This window comes from Acanthopagrus latus, chromosome 15 (assembly GCF_904848185.1).
Source record: "Acanthopagrus latus isolate v.2019 chromosome 15, fAcaLat1.1, whole genome shotgun sequence".
Lineage (NCBI taxonomy): Eukaryota > Metazoa > Chordata > Actinopteri > Spariformes > Sparidae > Acanthopagrus > Acanthopagrus latus.
In genome coordinates this window covers 24505310-24519400 of record NC_051053.1, presented here as the reverse complement: position 1 = coordinate 24519400, position 14091 = coordinate 24505310, and the positions used below count along the sequence as shown (strand labels likewise).

At 41.2% G+C, this 14091-nt stretch overlaps 1 protein-coding gene across 1 annotated transcript in view; it reads left to right on the top strand.

Annotated features, from left to right (window-relative positions):
• Positions 1–14091, top strand: part of bean1 (brain expressed, associated with NEDD4, 1) — a 47308-nt gene that overhangs the window by 17290 nt on the left and 15927 nt on the right. The window lies entirely within an intron of this gene.

The following is a 14091-nucleotide window of genomic DNA, read 5'->3' as shown; positions in this document are numbered from 1 at the left end:
TCTGTCTTTTCATGCAGAGACGGAACAGAAATGCATAAAAACACAGTCTGTGATGCTTCTCACAGCTCTCAAGTCGGGAGTTTTGGTTTACAGCTTTTTCACCATCTTGTCAGGTGTTTCGGGAAGAGAAAGCAAAGCACAACAAGGTGATCCTCAGAGGATTGTATGACAAGTCAGACCACTTCAGCTGAATGTGACACCTGTCAGTCAGGGAAATAATGTACCCGACAGAAAAGACAAGACAGTTCCTACCTGTGAAATGTCAAAAGATTACGTTAAAATAAGCCATGTGGAAGTTTTGATGACAGACATGTAAAGAAACTGTTCATTGTCTCACAGTTTCTGACCATTTTAAATGAGCTTCTTTAGATGAAAAAATAAATGGTCTGCTCAGCCACCAGAATAAATGATGGTGATGTACATTTCTACAACAACAGATGTTGGAAATTTACGTTTCTTGCTGCACTTATAGTCTGGTTAGTTTTAGGGTTTAGGCACAAATAGAACTTGGTTAGGGTCAGAAAAAGATCATGTTTTTGCTTAAAGTACTTGTTTTGGTTGCACAAATACTGCTGAAAATGCCCCACTGTTTGTTTAAGCAACCGACTTGTCACCAGAAAGGCAGTTTCGAACTGATGTCACACCTTTTTGCCTGTAATGTAGCATGACATGACTCGTTTTGTAGAGATGTCTAATCAGTACGAAGCCAATAACAATCGGGCCCAGCAGTTCTCTGTGAGGTGAGAAGGAGACGGGCTCATGGGGACAGGTGTGGTGTCCTGACTTGTTGCCAGGTCAGGTGGGAGGAACAGGAAATTAGTCACTTAGTCCCCAATTATATCCGAGCCTCACACTCTTGTCAAAATGTTAATCACAGAATATTTTACAAGATGGCCTCAGTGGAAATGTGTCAAGTGTGTACATGTCTGTCTGTACATGCAGCCTACTGTACTGTGTGTGTGTGTGTGTGTGTGTGTGTGCGTGTGTGTGTGTGTACAGTAGGTGTGGGACAGTTGATGGTATTTTCTGCACTGCTGAAGTCCTGATGGCCCAATCATAGCTGGATTTAAATCGCTGTCTGACCATTTGGAGTTGAATCCACGAGGCTCATTCAGAAAACCAGTGTTGACGTTTCGTGTGCAGCGGCCAATCATCTTTTGAATCTGCAGTGTTTATTGATCAATCAAAGCAGGATTTACAGAGATCACTGACCAATCACAGAGGGATATACTGCAGGCATTGCCAGGATCTACTTTCAGTCTGGTTTGCTCCAGAAAGATGCAACTCTGAGTTGTGTGCATTTTTTTTTTTTTTAATAGTAAAACACATTTTAGGCTCTGTGCATTGACACAATCAGACCACAGGACTGCTAGTAAACCTCTCAGGCCTCTAATGCACCTGCTTATTAAAACATTTCTGTTCCCTCTTCCTGTCAAACGCACACAACCAGCAGCTGCAGGTAGTGAAGTAGCCCAGCGGAGGCTTTCAGCTGGTAACTTGTAAAACCATCCATCTCTGAAGTAATGTCCTCTCTACAACATCATGCTAGCTTGCAGGACACTCCCACACTTAAGATGGTTTTCTTACTAGCACCTAGATGAGAAGATCAGTTTGTTCTCTGTGATGAACATATAGTTTAGCACAAACACTCCAAGTAGAGGGAACCTGTTAGTATCGTGCTGAGCCAGTTATCCCAAGTAAACTTTTAAATTCAGGATATAAGATGTTGCCTGAACACGGTGCTGAAGCCACTTGCTCCTGAATACATAAGAGATTTGTATTGATCGATACTGATCCCATTATTGAAATCTGGCAAAACAGCAGACCAGCGTATTTCTTTAAGGATTATTGAAGGATGTCTCAGGCTCTTGATGCAAATGTGTCCCCAGCCTGGATTGAAGGACATTCTCACCAGCTTGGAACAAAAATCCTGCACCAAAAACAAATAGATTTTGCTCATGTGAACCAACGAGATCAAGCTTCTGAAATCTGTAATCAAGGTGAATTCAAGTAAAATGAGTTTGACACTTATGTCTCATTGGCTTCAGTCATCCGCAGGCTGGCATGTAATTGGCTCGGGAGAGAGGAGGATGGAACAAAGAGTGGGTCTTCTTTCTGTGAAGTCACTGGTTGGCTGTTGCAGGCCACAGGACGGGCATATAAGCTCCTAACAGGTCTGATGAGGTGTCAGTCAATAGGTCAGAGGTCAGTAGCTATCTTATTTAACTCTGTATTGCAGTTTTGCTTCTCGAATATCACAGTTTGTTGCTATTTAGTTGCCATTTATGCATGGAATACTGTGTTTTGGACTAAATATTTTACTGAAATGGATCAACGGGACACTTGGGAATATGAGATGACGCTTTATCAGTGAGCTGCTTAAAGTTTGTTCATGCCTGTTTGCAGGTGTAGTTGGTTTGCTTGATTGTTGATTGTTCTGTAGTTTTATCTAAAAAAATGGCTCGCATGAACCGAATCACAAGCTTTCTAACGATGTATGGCCCCATTATTATTACATATTATATTTGCTTTGATTTGTTTGTGTTGTTGGTCAAACCAGCGATGGACTCAAAGTTTTTTCCTTACGAGAAGTGAGACCTAGAAGACTGTAAATCCTCTTAAGGCAAATATATAAACTAAATTGGACTATACTGAGTAAAATCACATGAGCAAGAAAGAAGAATCTCATCACAGCTGAACTGTGTGAACCTCCTTCTGTCTCGACAGGCTCCAGAAACAAGATAACACACAAAATAGACCTTCACACCTGATCAGTCTGCCTCTACACTATATACCCATCCAGCCTCCTCGTGTACTTGCTGATGAAGCACGTTCAAATTTACGTAATAGATGACACAAAATATAATGATGTCATTGCACTGAAAGCCTAATTCCCTTTCGTTATAATTCCCTGTAATTCGTGAGCGGTGATGTAATCAGAGTGAGGTCAGCCGCTGTTTCATGTGGACGAATTATCCAAATATGTGACCACAAGCAACAACGACTACAACAACAAGTGAGGAAGGTGGGAGCTGAGCGAGTGAGGACGAGGGGAGGATGATTAAAACGAGGGGAAGGTAGGAATGTGGGCCAGCAGGGTGTAATAATCTGTCTCTCTGCCATCTATCTCACATGGGAGAGAGAGAGAGAGAGAGAAAGAGAGAGAGAGAGAGAGAGAGAGATTACAGGGATGTATGATGTATTCTGACCCATATTCATGCACCCAGTGATGTTTTGTGACCTACATACTACCTCATCTAAATACACATCCCAATTTGATACTGATATCCGTGCAGCGAGTGAGTGAGTGCATGTTCACTTTAAGAACGGATGCACTGTACTGTCCTCTGAATGCCACTGCAGTATGTTAATGCTGTACGTTAACATACGTACATCGCAGTTAAATATGTGTGCAGTTAAAATCTGAGGTGGAATTTAAAAAGACTCGAATGAAGGGGACGGTTTTAAAGAAGGGAGGCACAATCAGTTTTGTCTTTGTGGACATTTTGTAGGATGATCATATCACAACAATGTGATTTTTTTCAAGATTGAATGCAATAAGGTTCAGAGTTCAGGATGTTGGTGACTGGATGTGAGGAGAGGGGGTGAACCTGTGAAGGGAGCAAGTTGTCCATTTAGGCTCCTCTATGATGGATGTATTGGAGGCTGAGGGAGGGGAAGGAGGAGCGTTCAATGTGGGAGATCCGTCTCCAGAGTCACAAAGGCCAATTATGGACCACCAGCTGTACCTGGAGAAAGAAGGGTGGGAAATGAGTGTATGGGATGAAATCAGAGGGTGTGAAAGGAGGGAAGAGAAGGCTGATGTATGAGGAGGGAGAGGAGAGGTTGGTGAAGTGGCATGAGGTGGCCGTCTTTATCTTCATCTTCATGTACGGTTGTTTCTCTGCGTCGTCTTTCTGGCAGCTCTAGTTGTCGTTGTTTATGTCTCTTTCTGGTCATCTTGCATGTGTCTGTAGTTGTTTGATTGGCCTCTTCTTACCTCAGAGCCTTCTGCTCCGGACTTTAACCTGAGAGGCCCATTCAGTAATCCATCTGTCATAGTGATAAGCCAACTGCACACTGTAGAAAACATTTTAAAATAAGAGCAAATAACATGACAATGTTTTAACAAGATGATAGTAAAAAGCTCCAGGTTTATTTAAGCTTTGATTTTGCATGAGATCATAATGATTTAATGATTGATTAAGGAAATTTACACACACAAAATAATCTGATTAGAATATAATCAGGCCTAAAAATGGAGGAAAGTGTTATTGATTGTATTTTATTTCGGATTTTAAATTAAAATCTCACAAATCATTTGATTCACATTTTTGCTGCGTGCCCAGTAGATGTAATGACAACATTGTGCTTGAACTTGACCAAGTTTACAGCCAAAATTAGAAAGAAACTGAAATTTAATGTGCATTCACATGATTTTATGTTTGTTTTTTTTTTGGCATATAGCCTAAACGCTCAGTCTATTTTTCTAATTGTATGGACAAAAATATAATATAAATCAGTAAAGTAATCACCTTCATATCACTTGCTGACTGTAGGAGTGTGTGTTTTAAAAAGAAAGTGAAAATAAAGAAAATACAGTGAGCTCTAGTCGCAGTCATACTTTGCTTCTATTAACCAGTTTACTATGTAACTGCTGTCTGTCAACATCAACTATCACCTACGACTGAAATCCACAGTGTGCAAGTTTTTCGCCGGGAGTCAGCAAAGTGTGTCGCGCTCTCCGTTGTCGCTCGGTTCAAACCGCTGCACCTGTCACTCATGTTGATGAGCTGTCAACCTTGAAACGGCGTCGGGGCCCGAGGTTGAGGGAACCAGTGTGTGGAACGTTTCCACGGGCCTCTCGCAAACAAACACATCTGCATTCATGAAATTACAAGGTCTTCTTCCAGCGTCTTCTGTTTACCTTGCTGAAGGCATTTTTTTTTGTGTTTCTTGATGCTTTCCAATATTATTGTTGCACCCCGGCTCACTGCTTTCCAACCCACAGTAAATGAGTCTCCACACCGGGGAGAGTAACTTAATCCAAACAGTCTCCTCACGTTAACTGAGTGCTGATTTCATGCACTGCTTTTTAATTACCCCCAAATTCAATCATTCAGGAGGCAGGAGTTATACATCACATGACTGATTTAGTCTGTCAGTGCGAGGAACGGTTCAGGAACCGGTGTGTGTCACATAAATGTTCCTCGCGGCTTTATTCAGACATGACAGGACAAGGAGAGAGCAGCTCGCTGTGAGCTGGAAAGTGTTGATATGAAGGAAGAAGAGTGTGTTGTGTTATGTCACAGGCCGGCTCGGTGGCTGTGTTGCCATCGAGAATGTACAGTTGTGTTAGAGGAAACGCTGATGACTACTTTCAAACTATACTGGATGTTTTAACAGGTGGATAACATTTGGATTGTACCAGCAAGTTAAGAGAAACGGCTGATGATTAACAATATTGTATCCACGCTCAGGCACAAGATTCAACTGTGAGGATTCTGTCTAGTTTCAACTCTAAATGTGTGTTCTTCAATTGAGAGGTAGAAGGGAATAAAAGATGTCAGACAAAGTTAGCTTCTGCAGTAGCTACAGTTAGTCGAGATCAGCCGATCTTTAAAAAGTGTCTCGAGCAAAGCAAACAGAGTTGAAACCATCAGCAGTGTAATAACTGCACGATGCCTCCGGGTGTGAAATGTCTTAAACCTGCATTCCCTTTAATAGCCAGCAGGGGTGCAAATCCACTGGTTGCAAGAAGACTTCCGATTGAATTTAAGTTTATGAGAATATGACCCTGTTTCTAGCTTGATTTATTACCTCATTAAACAGTTTTCCGAATGAGTTTATGGTCTTAATTGTTTTAAGTCTCATTCAGTCTCAATCATGGTCCCATTTAGAGTAAAATAGATGACAAAGCAGGGTTTGCTTCACGATGTGGCTACTATGCAATTTACATTTTAGGGCATTTATCAGATGCTTTTGTCCAAAGTGTCTTACAGTAATTCACACATAAATTCATAAAGTGATGGCGGTAGCTGCCATGCAAGGTGCCGAGCTGCACGTCAGGAGCAGTTTTGGGGTTCAGTTTCTTGCTGAAGGACACACTGACATGCAGAACAGGGGAATCAAACTAGCGACCTTCGGATAACAGATGCTGGCTCTGCCCCTGAGCCACAGCGTTGTTTCCTCGGGTTCACAGTCAGAGCCAATCAGGAAGTCCTCCCCAGCTCAGCCAAATATGGTCGCTTCTGGCTCCAAAAACCAAGATGATGACGGCCTTAATGCCACATCTCAGACTTCAAAATGGTCGCCCACAAACCACTTGGCTCCCTCCACTATTTATTAGACAGTCTATGACACTGATTTTGAGCCTGGTGTTAAATCTCAGAGGAATATTTTCCCCCCATCTTTTTTGCGAAGGCTCGTACCTCATGCCTTCATCAAAGATTAGTTCAGAGCTCCTCTGTCTCTCCTCCTCCTCCTTCTCCTGCTCCAGTGATAATGCATCGTGATGGTTTAATGGCATATGTCCTCTTCCTCGAAACACCAAAGACCCCCTGGAATCCAGTCAATACAACAACAGGAAGGATGAGACAGAGAGAAAAAAGGAAGGGGAAGTGTAGCAGCGCAGTGACGGACAGCGAGGCAGGAGGATGTGCGTGTGAGCGAGAGAGAGATGTTCTCTTCGAGCCTCCTGTTGTCCTTTGACCAGGCTGCAGGGAGGTCAGAGCTTTTCCAGCACACTGAGCAAGTGAGGAGATAACATCTGTCACTTTATGTCACAGCCACAACTACATACTCTGCAAGTAAAGATACGGTGGATCTTTTTCTGTAAGAAGAAAGAAAAGAAAAGACAATTTAGGGATCTTTTGCCACATGTTAGATTATTTTTCAAGGTACAACTTGAATTTTTTGGTTTGAATTCTGTTAAGATCACGGCGGGACACAAATAAATGAAACTGAATAGTTCTGAAGAAGTGGTGATAGTTTACTGTACTCAAGCCTTGGTGATGATACTAGAACATATTAATGTTGTAATCGGAAATGTCTCAAATTATTCTCATTTCGTTTCAAACTCTGACAGTGCAGGAGTTCCTCCTCCGCTGTACTTACAGATACACTCATTTAATACAACAGTCATGTTTTACTTCAGTCTTTCTGAAGGGGATATTTTTAGTGTAAGACTGCTCATGTGTCACAAAAGGAGGAACAACAGGGTTTTTATTTGTTTGTTTCTTTTGTTTTTTTCTGCGAGCGGTGGAATATCTCTTGGAATCCCGAGAGGTTCAGACGCTGGAGGTCATCCTGCGTCCTCTGATGCATGAAAACATGCGTTGTGAAAATACAGAATATATTCTTCAGTATCACGCTGATTGAAGTGGAGAATGATAGTGGAATTAGTTTGTTTTGGATCATTATGCACTATCTGAATATTCGCAAATGTTGGAAATGTGTGTTTCTGAAAACCAGCATTCTTTATGTTGCAGTTTTATATTTCTTGTGGTTTGAATCAGATGTTTTCTTGTGACAGCGCTACGCTTGTGGTCTGATTAGGTTTAGGCACAATAACAACTTGTTAAGGATTAGGAAAGGATCATTTTTTAAACTGAAATACTTGTTTTGGTCTCCAAAAACACAGCCGGATCAAAAAATATTCTGTTTTTGTCCCGATGTCTCCGTAAAATGTTGGCAGCCTTCTCGCCTGTAACTCCACCACCATCCGCTCGGCCTCCACACATGAACATCAGGTCATAAACATGTAATTTGAACATTTCTATCTTTCAATATGATGTGTAGCCTATGACAATTTGAACGTATGAGAGGTTCCAACACCAACATTGTATCCCGCAGACTTGACTGATATTCAGCAGACGCTCTTATATTCGACAAATTATAAAAGTTTAATAAACATAAGTGAGCAGATGAGCCACCTGTGAACAAAGAACGGGCAGAGCATCATCTATTAAAGATCATTGTTGTAACAAATTATTTAATACATGAGATCTGGGCGAAACACAAACTTTATTAATAGATTTTGATGCTGAGCAGTAGCAGCGTGAGGGATTTTTCCAATGCACCTGCTTCCAAGTTAAAAACTTTCCTTTGAATAAAGAAGAAACAGCTCTCCTCCTCGAGGCTCACGTCATCTCCTTAAACCAACAATGATTCCTTTCTATCAGCTGTAATGTTAAACAGATTAATATAACAACACCAGCTGAGAGGTTAATTAGCGCCTGTGTCGGTTCGTGCAAATCCAGCTCAGGTCAACTGGAGTCTGAGGGGTTTTGCAGACAAACAAGGAAACAGGGATCCACTGCAGTCGAGGCTCCGGAGGGAGAAGAACCGGGTCCCTGCAGGGTCCCTGAAGAGCTGGATGTGAAAACTCAAATCAGCTCCAACAAACAATGAAACATATTTGGACGCCTAAGGAAGGTTGGTGCAGAGAAAAATCTCCTTGCAGCAGTTTTTATTTTGATTCATGACTAGTAAAGAAACATCGTGTGATACACAAAAAGTAAAACAATAAAGAAACGCATCTAATATAATTCTGACGTCTCTTTATCAACATATGTATTTGTTCAGAGTAGATGGAGCAGCCAGTCACAAGTCATTGTGTTGAAGACATTTATAGCCAGGATGTTGAAAAGACAACTGTTGGGCGCCAAGAAGAGAGAAACAAATAAATTATGACATATATAAACTATTATAGTCTTAGTTTATAACCTTCCTGCTGAGCTGTAGTGTTTTTAAAGATATGTTTAAACTTAGGTGCACACTATCACGTATTTGATTGTTATTGAGCACAACACAGTGAAACGTCTCTTTACTGATGCCACAAACATCTTTTTAAGAGGTTCATCATGCTTTATGTAAAATGACTTCCGATCCTCCGAACAAGACCAAATCCATCACTGGTTGTATCATAGAAGATATACAAGAACTCTGTATTCTTACTGCTTTTGTCATTCAGAGTTATCTGATAAAACTTCAACCGTATGTTCAAAGTTTGAGGAACGACTCCCCGCTGTGACGGAGCTGCTCTCGATACCAATCAGGCCAACTGGCCTAAAACAAATCCAGCTGTGTGGTCGGAGACTTGCAATGATGTTAATGCATCCTAATGAGCATCCTGGTCTAACTGCATTGATACTGATTGGTATCTGTGCAACCGGCTTAATTAGCCTTCAGTGTCAGATGTGATGAATGTCGTCCATTAGCTAATTAGTGTTTTGGGACTGGATTTGGAGTCACTTTAAACAAGATTCTCTGACATACAGAGCCGAACTGACTCAAATAAATCAGTCACTACATATTTATATATATTTACACAGCCTACGAAATGTATCTTCAGTCGCTCTCAGTTAGAAAGAGATTTAGTTAGAGAAGATTTTGCTTGCCCTTGGAAGCTCTTCCTTTGGTCCAGTGATGGACTGTCGATGGGTAAAATTGAGTACAATTATGAGGTACTTTACATGACAATAGCTATGCATCAGTGTCCGATCAGAAAATAAGTAATTGTTTGTTGAAAGAGCAAATATTTTAAGATCAAACTGAAGTGAAGAGAGAAAATAACTGAAAATAAACTGAAGCTGATATAAATTTGAATCTAAATGTAATTTACGAAGAATTTATTTTGTTTTATCATTCTGCACTGATCAATCTTTATCTCGTCTCTGTTTTCGATCGCTCACAACACAGCTGACAGACTGTTTCAGCTTCCACTATGCAGATAATTCTTAATGATTAACTCGGTGTACAAACAGAGCCTGAAGACTGTCCTGACCTTGAAGGAGATGCTGATGTCTCAGGAGTGTGTGTGTGTGTGTGTGTGTGTGTGTGTGTGTGTGTGTGTGTGTGGGAGGGATGGTAGCAGTCCAGCTGTCAGCTATCAACAGAGGAAAGTCTGCAGTGGTTTGTTGGGTTGCTGTGAACGTTCAGCGCCTGCTGAAGCGCAGCGTGAAGAATGTGAGGAGATGGAGAGATCAGAGGTTGAAGGGGAGAATGAGGAAGAGGGCGAAGGAGGAAGAACAATAGAGGACAGAGAGATGGAGACATGGATTAGTAGATGAAGGGCAATTGAAGGTTTACAACACATCCCTGTCTGTGTTGTTTGTTAGATACATGTAGCATCGTCTCTGTGCCCCATGTTTGGAGCCATATGCAAGAAACACTTCAACAAAATATATTCAATCAGGGAGAGAACTGTGCACACTTTGATTACTCTCAAGTGAGCACAATCACTGTCATACTCTACCAAAGAGAGTAAACTGCAGACTGTTAAGAAACAGTGGTCTGAGTCCCTTAAGACTCCTCAAGTTCCTCCTCTTGTAGCCGCCCTGAAAGTCAATGTTAATGCCGCCGTTGGCTTAAGTCGAGTTTGTTGTCGTCCGTTATCGAACATCCTGCCAGGAGGAAACCCTTTCTGCCTCGATGTCTGTGGATGTACAGTCAGCCGGCACTATGGTATATTTCATATCGAAGGGAAGGTGGTCGTAACTCATAATGACAAGCTGTCAGAACGAATCTGAGAGGCCGCTTGATGCTTCTGTATAATGTATGCGGCTAATGTACAAAGTGATGCAGCGCGCGCAGCAGCAGTCGATATCGCAGGCTCTTAACCTTTATAGTTTGTGACCAGCAAAAATGAATGACTACCGAATCTGAATGGACACACACACACACACACACACGAGGCACCTATATGTTGATCTGTTTTTGTGAACTCGCAGAGAGACAGGCTGCATGTAGACCACCAATAAACTGCATCTTTCCATTCATTCAATAAATGAGGCTGTAAACAAAACAGTTTCTTTCCAAACTTTGGCTGCAGCCCGCTGCATACGGCCACCACACAGGCTCCAGTATGTGCAGCAGCAGTTATCGCTATATCTATCTAAGCTGTTGTCTATTTATACTAGTACACCAGTATAAAAAACACAAAGAAAGAAGAAGAAGGATAAAGAAAACTCTGAGCTGGGAGGTGGGTGGATTGTTAATACCCTTGAAGTTATGTTAACGTACATAAATGACTAACTTATAAATGTTGTTACTAACAACACTCAGTGTGACGTAACATCACTTTCGTATGACTTAACGTAGTTATTTAACCCAGAGTATGATCTTTTTCCAAATCCAATCAACCCGCAAGGTTATAGTAGGTAGAGCATCATAATTTGGACCTTAAGGCCGATGACCAAGCTGCTGTTTATGACAGGTTGAGACTGAGAATTTGTGGCATGAAGTTATAGACCAATATGCTGTGAAAAGCCCTCAAACTCATAGATGTGTAACTCAAATTAGACCTCCTAGATATTAATGAAACCACTCATGAGTATCTGTGGCAACATGATCACACCGATGCAGCCTCTTGTTTTTCCTCGCTTGCAGATCTGATCTCTTCTTCTGTTTCTACATTGTTGAATGTTGCTGCAGCATCAAAATAAGCGACAATGATGACACTGAGTGAAGCTGAAGTCAAATTTTTCATGACAATAATCAAAAACTCAAACCATATTCCCAGGTCACGTCTGTCCGCTGAGAAGAAAAATACCATGCTGTAGGTTTTTTCACAAAAGATGATTAAAATCTGTGGTTCTGCTCACAGTTACAACAACTTCTGGTGTGGAGACACACAAAAAAAGCAGAGAACACAAATGGCATGAGCTCATGCACATTTAACTACACTAAATAAGCCCCAGGTCAGCACTTGGCTTGAGGCTGGTGTCAACATCAAGATTATGAAGTGGCTTTTTGTCACACACTGTATGGTACATATGGTGCAGGAGGTGGGCGCCAGTTCAACAGTAAGCTTTAGTGACAAGCTGTCAAAGTGAGTTACCACTGCTGCTGTTTCATTATATATGAGCGTGCACCATATACTCTGTCATATTAGCGGGCACAGCGTGTTGCTCACGCAGAAGGCCTGTGAGCACGAGTACAGTTGGAGTGCCTTTGGGCAAGACACTGCCTCCCTACCAAGCTGAGCATCAGAAACACGCTGCTTTATGAAGGCGCTACGTCTGTCTTGAAATAGCTGATTTATTTTCCAGATTTTGGAGCTTTCATAGATCTCAGCTTCACTCATCGTGTGTGTTCATGTGGCAGTTGTTTAACGATCTGGCTTCTCAGCTGACACACTCGAACACACACACGATAAACCAAAATCCAAGCTTTGAAATGACAGTTGAGGATGTGGAAGACAGAGCAGATTCTCTAAGACAAACAATGTGCGACACCGTTAATGCTCAGAGGATTTATGACATCTTCCCCTCCTGGATGTCTCAAGATTTATAGCTTTCTTGTTAACCTGCTTCCCTCTGATCATTTACCCTGATTTATTTCATGCAATGGGCAAACAGGGCTACTATTTTTACACTACAACCATCACACACTACACACACACACACACACACACACACACGTACTTGGATACAAATTTCTCTCCTCTTTCTCTGCTTTCTCTCTGCAGCTGGGTCCAGTCCCCTCAGGGTTTTGAAATATAACACTATCACCCTTTATTACAATCTTTCCTGCTCTCTCTCTCTCTCTCTCTCTCTCTCTCTCTCTCTGTGTTGCTTCCTCGCTCTTCTGAAATTATTGCGTGCTCGTCTTCCTCTCTCCACTGTTTCTCTTAAACTCCCTACCTCTGTCTTAAATCATCAAGTGCAGAGAACAAAAAAGATATTTGCCGGCCAGTTTTGTCCAGTGGCCTTGCAGGGGAGGATGAGCTCATGCAGCCACGCACGTATAAAAACAAAACAAAACACATCTTCGCCTGTGAGAAGTGGTCACATCTGTTTTGATAACAGAAGAAAGTAGAGTTCATCCCTGCCTTGGCATTGTGACTGGTTTATACCAGAGTGATCCCATCTCTTAATTCAATTTGTGGCAAACAGAAGAACACACACAGACAATTTATTTGCACACATAAAGAAAACAATCTAGAAATACAAATATGACGAGTCATTGGAGAGTCCGTGGCTTGCCAACACTTCCAACAGCACAAAGGCAAATATTACGTCAAAGTAATCTTGCACACAGCGTTTTACACCATTTTGAAAATAGATTAGAACGACTTTGTGTGTCAGATCTATTTGCTTTCAGTTTTTCAAGGAACGCCTAAAATTAGCACAACAATTTGTTTAATCAAACGGCCACAATTTACATGAAAGGGCAGAAATACAGTTTCAAACCATCAGTCAAACATATTATGTCATATCCCGTGTGTGTGTGTGTGCATGTGTGTGTGCGTGTGTGTGTGTGTGTGTGTGTGTGTGTGTGTGTGTTTCTGTAGCTGCAGATGAAGCAAAAAGTGATCATTCCTGTAACTGCAGAGATCAGAAAGACCAACATGACCTCGGTATAATCAGATCAGATCAAGCCATTTTATATCCCATGACTTTGAGTATTCACCGGTCATGATTTGAATATTATCCTGACTGAAAATGTATCTGTCCACTCCAGTGAATGTTAGGCATCAAAAGAGTCTATTCTGGTTGTTCGACCTGTGTTTATAGAGAATAACGTCAATGTTTTTGAGTAAAACATGCAAAATAAGACAAAATCTAAAGCGGCTACATAAAAATCTGTGTAAAAATGATTCTAACACTTTGTTGAATGTTGTTGAAATTATTTTAACAGATGTATTTGGTGTGTCTCCTTTACCCTCCAACAATTTCAATCTATGATACCATATCATATCTATCTATAAGAGGTTCAAGGATGGTAACCAGATGGGATTGTTGGACAAGGTTTTGGATTCTCTGACCTGATGGCCGGGACACGGTACTCCAATTTTAAAATGTTAAAAAATGTCTTTCTAATATCTGTCTACTGTAGCAGAAACCATACATGATAGGATTATGTATATGTAAAACCAATTTCAGCGACAGTAATACATTTTTTTAGGCAGACATTAAACCAGCTGGATCATACTTTCTATAGATAATGGAGAGTAGAAATATATCTCCTTCTGTAACTACAGTATTATTAAACTTTCTTTGGTTGTGGTGTTGCATGTTTAGCCTCTTTCAGGACATGGTTAGTCCACGGGAAAGATTTGTGGTCTGGTTAAACACAGAAAAAGTT